At 44.4% G+C, this 14,667-nt stretch overlaps 1 protein-coding gene across 1 annotated transcript in view; it reads left to right on the forward strand.

Annotated features, from left to right (window-relative positions):
* fstl4 (follistatin-like 4) overlaps positions 1-14,667 on the forward strand; it is a 187,864-nt gene that overhangs the window by 63,775 nt on the left and 109,422 nt on the right. The gene's annotated exons all lie outside the window — the stretch shown is intronic.

The raw sequence follows: 14,667 nt of genomic DNA on the forward strand, positions 1-14,667 counted from the left end.
TCTCCTGCCCCCCCCCCCCCCCCCCCCCCCGCGCTCTTCCTTTATTTACTGTCCCTGTCTTCCTCCTGTCCCGCTGTCTCCCCTCACTCCTGGAGTAATGACAGCCAGCTGTCAACACCACGGCGGCTCTCCTGACCACCGAGCCGACCCGACAGCCGCGCTGATGAGATCACTCACCGAACGTCCCTCTCTGGGCACAGCTCGGTCGGAGCTATTTTCGATGGCAGTTGTTCTGTTTTATTTATTCATTAGCTTCTGTTATTTATTTTATTTTTTTCTTGTGGTCAGGTCTGTTGTGTTTCTGCACGAATGTGTTCATGTGTGCGTGCCTGACTCCTTCAGGGCTTATTATTTATTTATTTTTGTCCTGCTGATGATTAAGTCTAAAAGGGAGAGAAAAAAATAACATATATGAGATTATTTTCCTCCATGATGCTTTTTGGGTTCCTTGAGGCAAATCATCATTTAAACATTAGATCTGTCAGTTGTACAAGTGGGAAAAAGTGTTAATGTATAATTCAGTAGCTCTAATTCGAAGCTGCTCTGGTTATGGCTCTGTCCTTACCTGTCTGCTTCCCCATTGTCTTTATCTGCGTCTGCTGGAGCTACTGCTGGACACAAACATGACTTTACACTTGGATATAATCGTATAGAAATTCTCTTATAGCAGTGATACTTTGAACTAGGGATGCACCGATATGGAAATTCTTGGCCGATAGCCGATACCGATATTTGTGTATTTTCTTTTTGTTGTTATTCATTCACCCTTTTGTGCCAGAAAAATAATTAAATAATTACTTAAAAAGCACTATTTAAAAAAATGTCAGCCCTTCATCACTCTTATCTTTTAATGAGCACAAATCTAATCAGATTTATGAAACAATCTTTGATTTAACTAAACTTTATTTAACAGAGACATATTAAGCCCATTTTACCGCAAGTTGAAATGGTTCCTTGGGATCTTAATGAAATGACTGTAACATATTTTGGTCAAAATACCACAAGGATAATTTAAAACAGCACCTTTTTACCCTGTCTAAAACAGCCCTGTCAAAGTATCATTATAGAGAACGCTCTTCTCATTGATTTACGGTAGCAGTATTGCCCGTTTATTAGATGTGTTACGGCTTCTGTGTGTAGGACGTATGTTGTCAATTCCCTTGTTACCTGTGCATGAGACGGATGAATAGAGCCGATGCACATGAGAATAAAGTACTTAAACAGACGCTACGCTCATACTTACACTGTTACACAAGTTACACTGCGTGAGTCAAGATAACTTAACAAGCCCTCCTCAGTTTGACCTGTTTTTAGTGTCGGGCAGTAATCACATCGCGTCAACACCCGCGCGAACAGAGGGTTCCCCTAGTGGTCGCCGTAGCTGAGGTGATCCGCGAGAAGGGCCCGACACGCGTCCAGAGTGGCCGCCGCTGACCGCGTAGCCAGTCCCCTCCAACATGGACACCGCCCCGCGGTCCAAGAGAAAGAAAGCCCCTGCACCAGCGACGCTGTGAGGTGCCACCGGATGAGGACCTCCCGGTGCCGCACACTGAGCCTCCGGCGGCGCGGAGAGGAGGGCGACGGAGCGACTGCTCCCCCAGCCGCGGCACGCGCCCAGCGGTTTTACCACAAATATGAACATCGGCCAATGATATCGGTGAAAGTCAAGTTTATTACCGATAAGCCGATATCAGTAAACGAGGCGAATATCGGCCACTACCGATGTACGGCCGATACATCGGTGCACCCCTACTTTGAACATAATGTTTTTATGAAAACAAAGATTTAGGTGCTTTCAGAACTATGTCCTATTGGCTAGTATTGAAATAAGGTTCACCATTTGATCGATCTGCATCAAACCCTTCTGAGCATTCACCTTACGTGCATAAGATCTCATGAGTGGTAGACTGATCGAAACAGTTTTGAGCTGTGATTTGTCAATAGTTATTTCTATTAGTAGAAAATATGCTCGGTGGAGCACAGACCTTCCACAAGTAGGTGCATTGAATCCTATTACAAGCAGTTTGTGTCCGATTTCATAAATAAGATTAAGTGCCGGAGAAATCCCGAACACCAAGTGTGGCGGTCATCAGATTACAGCACACCATGCAAAAGATTAAATAACACGGGGACCTTGATCTAATTATTAACAATTATCCAATTATAAATGCCGTGAGGAAATCACATGAGAACACGTGATCTGCACTGTTATTGGGCGTGAAAATAACAAACATCAATTGCATTTAGTGGCACTAGATAATGTACGATTCACTTTAAAGATGGAGACACACAACTTCCTGAAAGGCTTTCGTGCCCAAGAGGAATCCTCTCTCCCGCTCGATCCATGGTTCTGTCCTTATCGTCTTTCTTTCGTCGGTATCTCTCCATCTGTCCCTCTATCTCTCTTGTGTTCTTCTCAGTGGACACGGTGTGCGGCGTATCTCCAACGTCATTAGGACCACAAAAGCACATCGCACGGCTTCTTATTTATTTCCGAGGAAACCCCTGCTCCAGGGTCTGTCACAGCCCCACCAAATGAATTAACTTTGACGCCAATTGAGGGAAATTACTCTCATTATTTCCCCCAAAACAGTCGTCGTTATCATTTGACATCACTCGGCAACACACCCACCCTTTGTTCACCTCTGCTAAATTGAATCGGTCTGAGGAACTTTCTCTGTCGTATGAGGTCGGACTCATTGTTCCTGTTATTGGATTCCTGTGATACTTAATATACACAACAAGAAGACGATGTGAAGAGCTTCAGCAAAAATCTGCTCATATGCATTCAAGTTATACCGTGCATCTTACTTCAAGTGCAACACTGTTTGCGGCGCCTTGTGTTTCAACGAGACGTGGTCGGAAAACTGAAAGTAAAACAACAACGCCGCTGATTTACAGGAGGCCACACGAGCAGTTTCGGCTCAAGAATTCTTTAGAGGCCAAAGCTGCAGGCGACGGAATGTTCTGTGTCACGACTCTGCAGATGTTTTTGTAACAATACCCCGACGCGGTAATTGTGAACCAGCGACCGAGTCCCACTTGTTTATATACTGTCAGCCACAGTGTACGGTCCAATGCCATTACCATCCGAATAACGCTCCCTGAGTAATTGTGTATGAGCAGCAGCCAGGGTTCTCAGCCGCACACTCCCTGTGGTTGCTCTGTTTTATCACCTCTATTTAGTGTCCAGACAAGGTTCTCAAGCGTAAGCCCCCATCCGCAGCCACATCCATACGTTGATGACGGTGTTGCTGTAAATAGAAATCCCCCTCACCATATTACTTTCTTGCTGTATTGCACTCTATAACAGTATCTCAAGCCCTTAATGACAAAAAAAAACCCACTGTCACTGTTTCTTAGCACTGTGAGTGTATTTGCAGAAAAAATTAATAAATATATCCACCAACAAATACAAGTAAGATGTTCCGGTGGTGGTAGTAAATATATTCATTGTATATTTATGCATGCACAGGTGCATCGGGAAAATCATTAGGGGATGCACTGCGTCTATATCTGCGCCCATTTTACGCACGGTAATGCTCGGTGCATATATATCCACCGCTCTTCAGCAGTCTATTTAACTGCAAAGCTGCAGTTGAGGAGAAGTGAAAGGCTCCATTTGCACACTACTAACATTACCTGGGGGATGCAGAGTGATTTGTAATAGCACAGATCATTATGGATTTTTTTATCTTGTGCAAATCTTCCTTGTCCCTGACAGAAGAAGTCCCCTCGATAATACTAATCGTATGCAAATGGTGGACTCCAACATTATATATTTTTTCAGCCTCGGTTTGTTTATCTTCTTCATCTTGTAGATGTGGCATTTACTGCCCCATCCCCCCCCCCCCCCCCCCATTTTTTTACAGAACCCTTTGAAAACATCAGTGCTGGGTCGGCGAGGGTTGATTATTGTGATTGGCCAGCGAGTAGAGACCCGGCACATGCACGCATCACTCTCACGTGCACCTGGAATGAAAACAGGGAGGGCTGATGTTATGGCGAACATTGTGTTCCTGGTATTGAAACATTTATATATGCACTTGTTCAACTCTGTCCATTACCAACCAACAAGGCCAAGCAGGAAGTCTTATATATTGAGCCGAATGCTATCAGGATACACCGCTGCCCTGTTTAGCCAATACAGCAATTGTATCACTACTACACCATGGCTATTTCTGTATACACACACGTGTTGTACTCAAAGTACATCAGGTGACTCGTGGCACAATAATCCTTCCAGCCGCCCTTGGCTTTCTTCTTGGAGAGCGTGGAGGTCAACGTGGTCGGCTGTGTTCAACCAGCAAGGGAAAGGAAACAAACCGTGGTGGCCTATTGCTAAACATTTTGACAATCTCAAATATTAATGCACTCCAGAGGGTTGCAGTTATTTGAGTTTACGTTTTTTTTTTCTTTTTCTATTTACAATCTATTTTAAGATAAGATAAGATTAGTCCCACAATGTGGAAATTTGCAATATTATAGCAGCAGGAATCAAAAATAGGCATCAGCAAGTAACATGCAGTATTTAAGTGTAAGTATTATTACAAAAAAATTACAGCCTGAGAATCAACATGTTACATCTGCAACATGTTATACAGCGTATGATATATGTCAACAAAAATCTAAAGAATATGGGAACCAACATTGTTTTTTGTCACTATCATTTTGATCTTCACAAATACAAATATACACACTTGTCAATGACTTTAAACACAATTTAACAAGCTACATCTTTTTGGCCACAAATTTGAGCCCATGTATAAACTCATTCAGTACATCTACACCATGAAGGTATACCTGAAGAGAATCCCGGTGTGTCTAGCAATGCCTTTCCCTCTAAACGGACACAAAGCATTAAATTCAGTCCACTAGCGCTGTGTGAACGCAGCATTGAGCAGCAGAAGCCTTCCCTACAGAGCACGATTTTCCCAAGTCATAAGAGACGACACAGCCTCTTGAGCCTCTCCCCAACCTTTGCGCTTCACCTCTGCGGCCTCTCGCCCTGCGGGGCCCATTAGTCATCCTGGCTGTGGGGGGGGGGGAGGCCACCGGGCTGGTCTCTGTTCTCCCGGAGCCCCGCAGAGAGGGAGGCGCAGGGGAGGTGTCAGCAGAAACACAGCCTATACTGTAGAGAGATGTATAAATAGAGAGATGAACAACGCGAGGCGGGAGCAAGATGAGGCTGAAGATGGAATCGAAGGGATTAAGATGTTGTTGATATTAAAACAGGGAGCGAGTGGAGTGGGTGCACGTCGGGGAAGATTCTGCAGCTAACAGAAACACTGTTGCACACGCAGGAGCACGCGGCACATTTCACAGATACACGCATGTGTGCCGACAGAAATGAACATTTTATTTAAGCCTTGTAGAATGAGATATTGTGTCTCCAAATACGTGGCGTGTAGGAAACAGGAGGGACGCTGCTTCCTTTCAGACACTTTCCCTTTGTACACGACAGGCTGCTGGGACGTGAAGGGATTTTTTTTTCTTAGCATAGATTATATTCCCCGCGTTCACATGGTCGCTCAAACCCACTGCAGAAAAACACATTTTAGAGCTCCTTTCATCCTCGGCTGTGCTGGCATCGGTGTGAACATATGAGCGTGGCAGCTGAGGAGGACTGATGCTCGGTCCCCATCCTGCCGGAGCCGGAGCTGTGGCTGCAGCAGCGGTAGAGTTGCAGTAAATAATATAACAGACGATGGGAAACAGCTCGTCTGAGTGTCAGAGGTCGTTTGCAGGCAGCTACGTGGGCCGGTGGACATGCAAACACTTGTATACCCACCCGCACAAAATGAAGAAAGAAGCAACAACACGACAAATATAGTCCCTGGGGAGTCGGAGTGGGCCGCTTGCATTTGCATATAACGAACCCGAGTGTTGTAATCAGTGTAGATTAGTGCTGAATTAATATTTCGATCAACGAGGGTGAATAGAAAAAACATGCTTTATAACTGAATTGAATACAATTTAAAAAGAACACAACACAGGAGAGCCCATACCCCTACTAGGTTGCAATTGTCCCATTAAAGGGATATGAAAATTCACTCATTTTCCATTTACCACCATGCCGATGGGGGGGTGGGGGTGTTTGAGTCCACAAAACACTTTTGGAGTTTCAGGGGTAAACAGTGTAGCAGCCGATCCATTACAATTGAAGATGTTTGTGACCTATCTTCAGACGTGATAACACAACAGAAAAGCCATAACGTGCCTCCATTCTGCTCTGGGGTCTCATCAGACTGTCTGAAAGCCCCCAGACATTCATAGTCCACTTGAAACGAGGTCATGTACACTGTGTTCTAAGCCTAATGGTCCACCGGAAGTCGCTGAGCTTGCAGACGTTAGCATTTTCTGACGGTCCCTGAATGCACCCCGTCTGAAGCTATCAGGGGACTTCTAGGCCTGTGGACACTTGGATCACACCACAGGAGCAGTATGGAGGAATGTTAAAGTGTTTCTGTTTATTCTGTTTAATACGTCTGAAGAAGGACTCACCAAGGACTTACAAAGTTTACCCCTGTGACTCTGTGTTGTGGACTCAAACACTTCGCCCACCCCTCCATCGGCATAGTGGTGAGAAGATAATGAGTGATGTGAAAAACCACTATATCCTGCAATGTTATAGAAAGTGGTAAAAATAAGACGATCTGTACCAACGTCTATTGAGTTGTGTCCTTTCACCACATTTATCGGTAATTTGTCCTGTGGTTGTTCCGTAACATTGCTTAGAAACACAAACATGCAAACCAACCAACAAACAAAGGGACAGGTGTCGGTGGGGATATAACGTCCTTGTGGTGGTAAAAAGGGTTAGAACTCATCAACAAGACGAAATAATTATTGTTTAGCAATTTAAGTGAAATAGATTCTTGCAAAATTGTGTTCCTCATTTTTAAAGATGTGGTCGCAGTATTAACATATCGTCGAAATCTCGTGGCTGTTAAAATGTCAGCGCTCATTTGTTCCCATTTCCCAGCTTTGTTTTCCATACTTAATTATTGGGGAGAGCCCAGAGGCGGCATCATTATGCGATATTTCACAAGAGGAAAGCACTGCCATCCTCCCAAATCATTTCTAGTCCCCCGGAGAGGGAGGCCCGCAGAGTGAGACGCAGATGCTTGTCATACCGTAACCAATGTGACCATGTGACTGACAGCAGACGAGTGTGAATTCTATTTCACTTCACCTTTTATCGCTCTGCTCCTGCCTTCACACCCTGTGGGCACTCAGGGTTGCCTTGAGAGAAAACATTTTGCGTCATTCCCCAACCTCTAAATTCACTGTTTTCTTCCATTCTTACACGTCGCGAATGTGATGGACAATCAGCCTGTTACTTTTAAAGTTAACACCGTTTAAAACCTCTTTTTCTTGTTCAACGCTGACTCGACCCAGTTAGTTCCACCTCCCGCTGCGGCCCTGACAAAGGCTCGGTGGTATCAGCAGGAGACATGGCAACCGCTCATCTGCTACTCCACAACCACATTGTTGCTAAATGTCAATTGAAATCGGTGACAAAAAGAAAACAGCCTTGTCTGTCAAGGGTTTGATTCAGTGGGAACGAGTTTTATAAGAGAAGTTAAAGTCATAGTTCCCCCAAAAAGTATAATGCATTCATTATCTACTCACCACAATGCAGATGAAAGTGTGATCCACGTGTGAACGCGGCTCCAGAGGAGGATACCTGAGGAGATTTGGGCTAAAGACACAATGTAAATTATGCCATTTCTAGTTGACTTTGAATGTCGGCAGTTACAGACACTTGAATGACGCCACTGGAGCAGCATGGAGGAATGTTATGTTTTTTTTATGTGTTCTTTTTTTTGCGTTTGAAGAATCTGTCACCATTTGCTTTGTTTGTATTGGATTTGGCTGCAATGTTGTTCACCCTTGAAAGTGTTTTGTGTGTTTGTCAATCACTTCACCCACCTTCCATCGTTATAGTGGAGAGTTGAAAATAACTATTTTTGAGTGAACTATCCCTTTAAGTTAGAGCGAGGAGCCGTAGAGGGTCACATAATAGAGTTTTATACAGCCTCTCAATGCATACTCACAATCAGGATTCTGTGAGCAATATGCTGTACGAACACTTTAAACCGTGGCTGTGCAATGCTTGGTGACCCAGCCTCTCACCAATCACGAACCCCAAATACCCTTAAACCTCCAAAGAAATCCCCAATGTAGTGGATCATAGCTGAGCCCCATGTATCAGCACCAGCCCCAGTTCTCTCGGGTCATTCCCGAAAGAGGAGGGAACCTCACGCAGAGCGGCTGCAGATACGCGGGGATCAGCCAATCGATACGGGCCTTTCAGCCGGAGCAGCCAGATGAGCCCGGTGACATTTTGTCTGAGGCACAGACCCAACACCCCTGCTCCGTGGAGGCTGAACCTTTCTCTCCTCACAATTACTGCCTCACATGGTAATGTTCACTAATTACCAGCTCACTACTCTTACTTCCTCAGTTTTACCGCTTTTGTTCATCTCCAGCTTGTCTTTGGATTTTCTTTTGCCCTTTTGATTTAATTCCCATCCGCTTTTTTTTTCCTTCCCACTGCTTGAATCATATTTGTGCAGTTTTTTTCTGCTGACCATCCTCCTCTTGGCGAAATCAAAGGGTTCCTGTTGCACATGAACGGAGTGCAGCATGGTAATACACACACAGCAAGTGGAAGCAGTAACTCTCCTGAGTCAGCATTACGTTAACACTGGAACCTGTTGTACATGTTCTTATGACTGTTTAAAGGGACAGTTCGATGAAAAAAGGAAAATTCGCCAAATCTACTCAACTCAATGCCGATAAAGGGGGGGGGGGGTGAAGTGTCTGAGTCCACAGATCACTTTCAGGGGTAAATAATGTTGCAGCCAAATCCAATACAATAGAAGTAACTGGTGACCGATTCTTCAATTACAAAAACAAGTGTCCCTATAAGCCAGCACTCAAATTAGACTCCAACCAGCATCATTGACACCATGTTTTCAGCCTAAATGTCCTCTATCCCTCCAACGGCAGAGTGGTGAGAAGATATTTCTCATTTCAGGGTGTGACTTCACCAGTGACCTTAAACCCGACCAGAGGGCAACCATCAAACTCTGTGTCAAACACGTCAGGAATCATCAACGTCAATTGGATGCTGACGTGCAGCCACGACCCAGAGACTGAACAGAAGTCTGATAGAGAGCATGGTTGCCTTGCCCCCCCAGGTTCACACTCTCAAAGCCAAGTTCTTCTGCCCTTCGTGAAGCTTCTAACATGCAAACGACACAAAAATACAACAACTAACACAAAAACAAATATCTCCTGGTGAAAAAAAGTGGTGACACAGACAAGACAAGGACGAAGATCTCGAGAGTTTTTAGCGATAAGTGTGTCTGTGTGTTGTAGATAAAATCATGTGATCTCTACATCTCCTCTCAGTCTGCACCACCCCTCGTCTGAAATGCCGGGGATTTGTTGCTGTCGGTGCAGTGAACGTCTCTTGTTAAAGAATGACTCAACAAACACCCTTATCAGCTGTAGTCTTGCTATCGCGCATGTTTCTTAAGATTCAGTGAAGATTGTGGTGTTTCAAGGAGCTAACAATTGTCTAGGTTTAGTTTAACGTGCTTGTTTCATCTACTCGTTCTTAACTGTGTGAAATGTGTTTGTAAAAGGAGAATTTGATTGTTTTTCTATTAGTAGTTAATGCAAGAAATGTATTCAAATGGCATTACTTTCAGTCCTTTGTTAGGAAAACTGCCCAAAATCCAATAATGATAATAATACTCTATTTGAGACTTGAGCCCACAGATAATTATATCTGTGAGCAGAATTCTCTTTCTATTCAGATATCAAGTTCTACCATTCTTCAAGTCAGCTGACTGAATCCGTCCACTCAGTCACATATAGTGAACGCGCAGGAACTGGTTAACCCGTCATTAAGAAGGAGGTCACGGAGGTAATAGGTACTTTGCAGCTCTTAATGGAGAAAAATGGCTTAAAGTTAATGTATAATTAAATCATCTTCTGAAGTTACTTTGTGCAGAAGTGTCGCTGGAGTTGTCTCCGTGTCCGGGGGACAGAGGAGGTTTTGAAGTCATGTTAACTGTCGCACTGGTTTGTTTGGTTTTTGGGCTTTCAGTCATTTTGTTGTTATTCCGGTGCCTTCGAAAGTGGAAGTTGGACCAGGGGTCTTCTTAGCTTGCTTTTGCCTTGGGATCTTCATGGCTGTACAGTTTCACCCCCGAATTCCAAATGAACCCATTTCCAACAACTGCTTCTACACGATTGATCCGACAAACTCAAGCCCACCCTAAAGGTCACTTAGTATAAACATGACATAATACAGCATGCAGTGTTGAAACCCTTTAACCGTCAGATTTGTGCGAATATAATTTATTTTTTGCTGACTTTTAATTCAAACACCACCGATTTAATTTGAAGGATTCTTGTGAAATAGTCGTGGGAGAGCATTTAGAAGGAGTTTGTTCCGAGAGGGCCACTACAAATTCCTCAAATATCCAGTTAATAAAAAATGTTATTTGTATTCCGCTGTTTGCCCATAGCCGTAACCTCACTTCTGGTACAATGCGGCGCCGTCTTATCTGTATTTAGCCACAGAATATCTCACCTAGCACCGAGGGTTTGCGGTTGTCCATTGATATTCCAGCTCGGCGTGCGTGTCAGAAGCACTTTGCCCGACTGTGCGGCGCAAAGGTAGACGGTGTTTGACGGCACGTCTCGGAATTTAATTATCTACAGCTGCTTCAGAGCAAATAGAATGATCTGTGGCATCAGCAGATGTGACGCAGCGTTTCTCGGGCTGCGAAACGACCTTGCATCAGCACAAATGCACATTATAGATGCATATCCGAGCCACACAGCTCTACCTACACAAGTTGAGTGGAAAAAAAAAGACATTTGTGAGGCTGGACCACGTGTGACGGTATCTCTCTGCTGGCAAAAAGGAAAGAAAAAGTTCACTCTCTCTTCCTGTAAATGTCACACGCTGATATCCTGAAGGATTGGTGGCCGCAGCTTGTGTGTTTCCACGGATCAGAGAGACTCTTAAGAGACGCTCGTGCTGCAGGCGGCGGGCGAGTCCCACATCAGCAGGGCGAATGTTCTTCCAGTCTAATTAGTAAGAAGCTCAGCATTGTGCCTCTGTGAGGAGAACGTGCCGGAGACAACTAACGCTCCCTCTGTAGCGCCGGATTACGTACAAAATAAACAAAGTCTGTTGCGATCGCATTTAAATGTTCGAGGGTTTTAAAGAGCTCGAGAGTCTCGCCTTGGGTAGAAACATATTGAGCCCTGTTTTTGCCGCTTAATAGAGCGCGGGTTTGAGCGTAAGCACTTTGCTTCCAGAATGAAGTGACCTACTCCGACTCTCTTACTGCCTGCCCGTGGTGTGGTGTGTCTGTGTGTGTCCGCCGTGTTCTTCCCGCGAGTGTACCGCACAATGCACATGTGATTGCTCGCAGACAGATCTGGATTCAGATTACCAATGGCTTCATCGCAATGAGCGAGCGCTGGTTTAGACCGAGGAGATTCCGGCTTCTCCTGACAAATGAAAAGGCAGAAATTCAGTCGGGTGGACGCTTGTGCTCTGTGCCTCTAGTTGGAGGGGGGGGCGACTCACCTTTATCCGTCCAGTAATGTCAGAAAGACAAAATAAATTTTCTTTTTGACACTTTTGCCCAAATTCGGCAATTATCGGCAGGGTGTCGCTAATCACGACCGAAAAATAATTCTCTGGCGGACAATGCCTAGTTTCAATTTCCCTGAAGCCCAGCGGAGATCAGCAGCAGACTGGTATCGACAAAGAGACAATAGACGGAGAGAATACACACATGCACAGAAAAAATGAAGAGAAAAGAAAAAAAGAACCATAGTTTCAGGATGCGAGGCTTGACACCAGATGGTCAGCCCCGGCATTGTCTTGGCACCTCGGAGCGCCTGAACTTATAAGAGCCATTTCTAAGCACTGTGTCGGCAGCTCAGACCACGAGGATTATCAAATGACACTTTCAGCCTCTTAAGCAAGCCACAACTGCAGCCAACATGGTCCAAGAGAGCGAGAGACAAAGGAGTCCGAGTGAGGATGAGCACCAGTGCAAGTGCTTAGTTTAATGTCAGACAGCTTGCGTCTTGTAGATGCCGCTTTTGTGTCCGCTGTGGCCTCTGTGGTTTGAGTGGCTGCCGTGCGTGCACTCTTTTCTCCGACCAAAACCGAGGGAGAGGGCAAAGGGGGGCCGATGCGGTGGAATGAGAGGGAGAGCACAAGGAGGAGGAGGAAGAAGGAAGTCGGCCACCGGTGGATAACTGCCGCAGGATGTTTGTAGCTAAGCGTTTAATCTCTCACGCTTGGAGAATACAAACGATCTTGTAATCGTCCCCGACCTTGACATGAACTGCAAGGTCGCAGGGGAGGCGCGCTATTTTGCATTTCCCACAGATGCTTCGCCGAGAGACGCACAACAATTAGTCGACTGGATAAAAAGGAATTGAGTGTGTCTTGTACTGAGTTTAAACATGTAAACCTGTCAGTTTCTATATAATCCATCATTAATAATAACAAAAGTATAATTTTAAACTGATATTTGGTCTTTTTGCGTGAGTTGTGACTACAACTTAAGTTTGATTTATGAAAATAATAATAATAATTTGATCCTCATGCTAGTTACTTCCACCAAGGAGGTTTGTTTACATCCCTGTCCGTTGAGTGTTGGTTGGTTGTTGTGATTGCCAGCAGGATAACACAAACACTACAAAAACTCAGTGAAAGGACCCCTTACATTTTAATGCACACTGCATTCAACATTGTGATACATCGTTTTTCAACATTTTCAACTATGTGTGTGTTATTTGACGACATGCATGTGTTTGCATACACAGATGTTGGGTATTAGCCAAGTGTGTAGTGTTTGTTTACATCTACACAGACGCCTCTATGTGAGTGGGAGGGTGCTGTGCTCATTGTGAAGTGTGAGTGTGTCACTTTGCTTGTGTCTATGCATCAGCCCTGGAGTCACTTTATTATAATTAAGGGACTTTTGTTCTCCCACAACAGCACATTACCTCGTTATTGAATATCCTCAGCGTTTAAGTTATGACTATTCTCCGGGCAAATTCTATTTTTGTGTTCAGCAGTTTGACTGTAAAAGCCTTGGGTGGGGGGGGCTCTTTTTAAGTTAAGCCAGTGAGGTGTTTAGTCTTACTCCACAGAGGGATAATAGAGCCGACCCCTTCTCAGCATCTCAACCTCAAAACAGCAGCAACACAATGACCACTAAGTCCTTTCGGGACGTGTATTCATTCCTTCATAACAGTGAAACAGCCTTTGCAGTGTGCCCGAACTTTTTCTTTTAGCTTTTATTCCCATATTGTACAATTTGTTTCCCGCAGTTCTGCAGCCAACAGTTATCTGCTCTACGTTTGCCCTGGTTTCCATGGCAAATAACAGAGCGCGTTAGAATCAAAGCTGAAAAAAAAATAGTTCAGGGTTTAAGGAAAATTAAATGAAAATGAAAAAACTAGTGTTACTACAGCTAGAGGAAGAAAAAAAGAATCCTTATTAAGTCATTCAGTCCATCCAGACAGCAGAAAGCTTACACATCTTCCGCTGCTTAAACTAACAATTTAGTTGCACTTAAATTGCACTTACTTATAACACTTTGTAGTTTAGCTATTTTTTGAAGAAATCATACTTTCCTGACTCTTGTAGTTCTTGGATTGTACCCTCGTGGTTGCATGCAATTATAGTAAGTCTCTTTGGATAAAGGTGTCAGCTATATGAAATGTAATGTAATGTAATTTACGTAACATACTCTGTTTATTTTTTTATTTTAATTCAATCTTACACAAAACATGGACAAAGCACTTTGAACTGGAGTGGGTCCACGCAGGAGTTATTCATGTTTGTTAATATCAATGCTGCTTTTACGTGATCATGGCTCCTCGGTAATTTTTATCAAATTTATTACAGCTGACATTTTCCAGACGGGTTTAAGAGGCACCGAATCCCCTGTTTGTACATTTTTTAAGCACTTGCTTTTCCACTGTAATAACCCCGCAGCGCACGGGGCCCATAAATCCAGCTCTCAGATCATAACACAAGGGGAGGGTCCCGGTCGAGACACCGGAGTCAGAGAAGATCAATCCAAGGTGATGCGTCTGGCTGGATCAGCAGCTTTTTGACTTGCTTTAAAGTGCAAATAGATTAAATCACGGGGAAGAAGTGATGTGTCCAGGGCAATGAGTGGTGATGTTAGAGATGCTGGCGTGAGCAGTGTGCGTTTGTGCATGCATTTGTATGTGTGTGTAGGCCTAGAGTGCTTTATGAAGATGGTGAGCGGTGTGTGTGTGTGTCTGCTCTTGTACAGCTGTCTTTGTGAGGACCAGTTTGAGTCTACAGCCTACTGAGTGAGGACATTTTGGGAAAGTGAGGACCTTTTAACTGGTCCTCACTTTGTGACCCACCTTTAATGGACTGTTGGGGGCTCAGTCTTAGGTCAGGTTAAGGGTTAAGGTTAAGGTTAGGCATATAGTTTGGATGGTAAGGTTAGGGTGGGAGTCTAGGGAATGTATTTTGCCAATGATAGCTGTACAAACATGTGTGTGTGTGTGTGTGTGTGTGTGTCTGTGCTGATGGGGGGCTAAGGTAGGGGAGGCAGAGGATAT

Source organism: Platichthys flesus, chromosome 15, assembly GCF_949316205.1.
Source record: "Platichthys flesus chromosome 15, fPlaFle2.1, whole genome shotgun sequence".
NCBI classification, from domain to species: Eukaryota; Metazoa; Chordata; class Actinopteri; order Pleuronectiformes; family Pleuronectidae; genus Platichthys; species Platichthys flesus.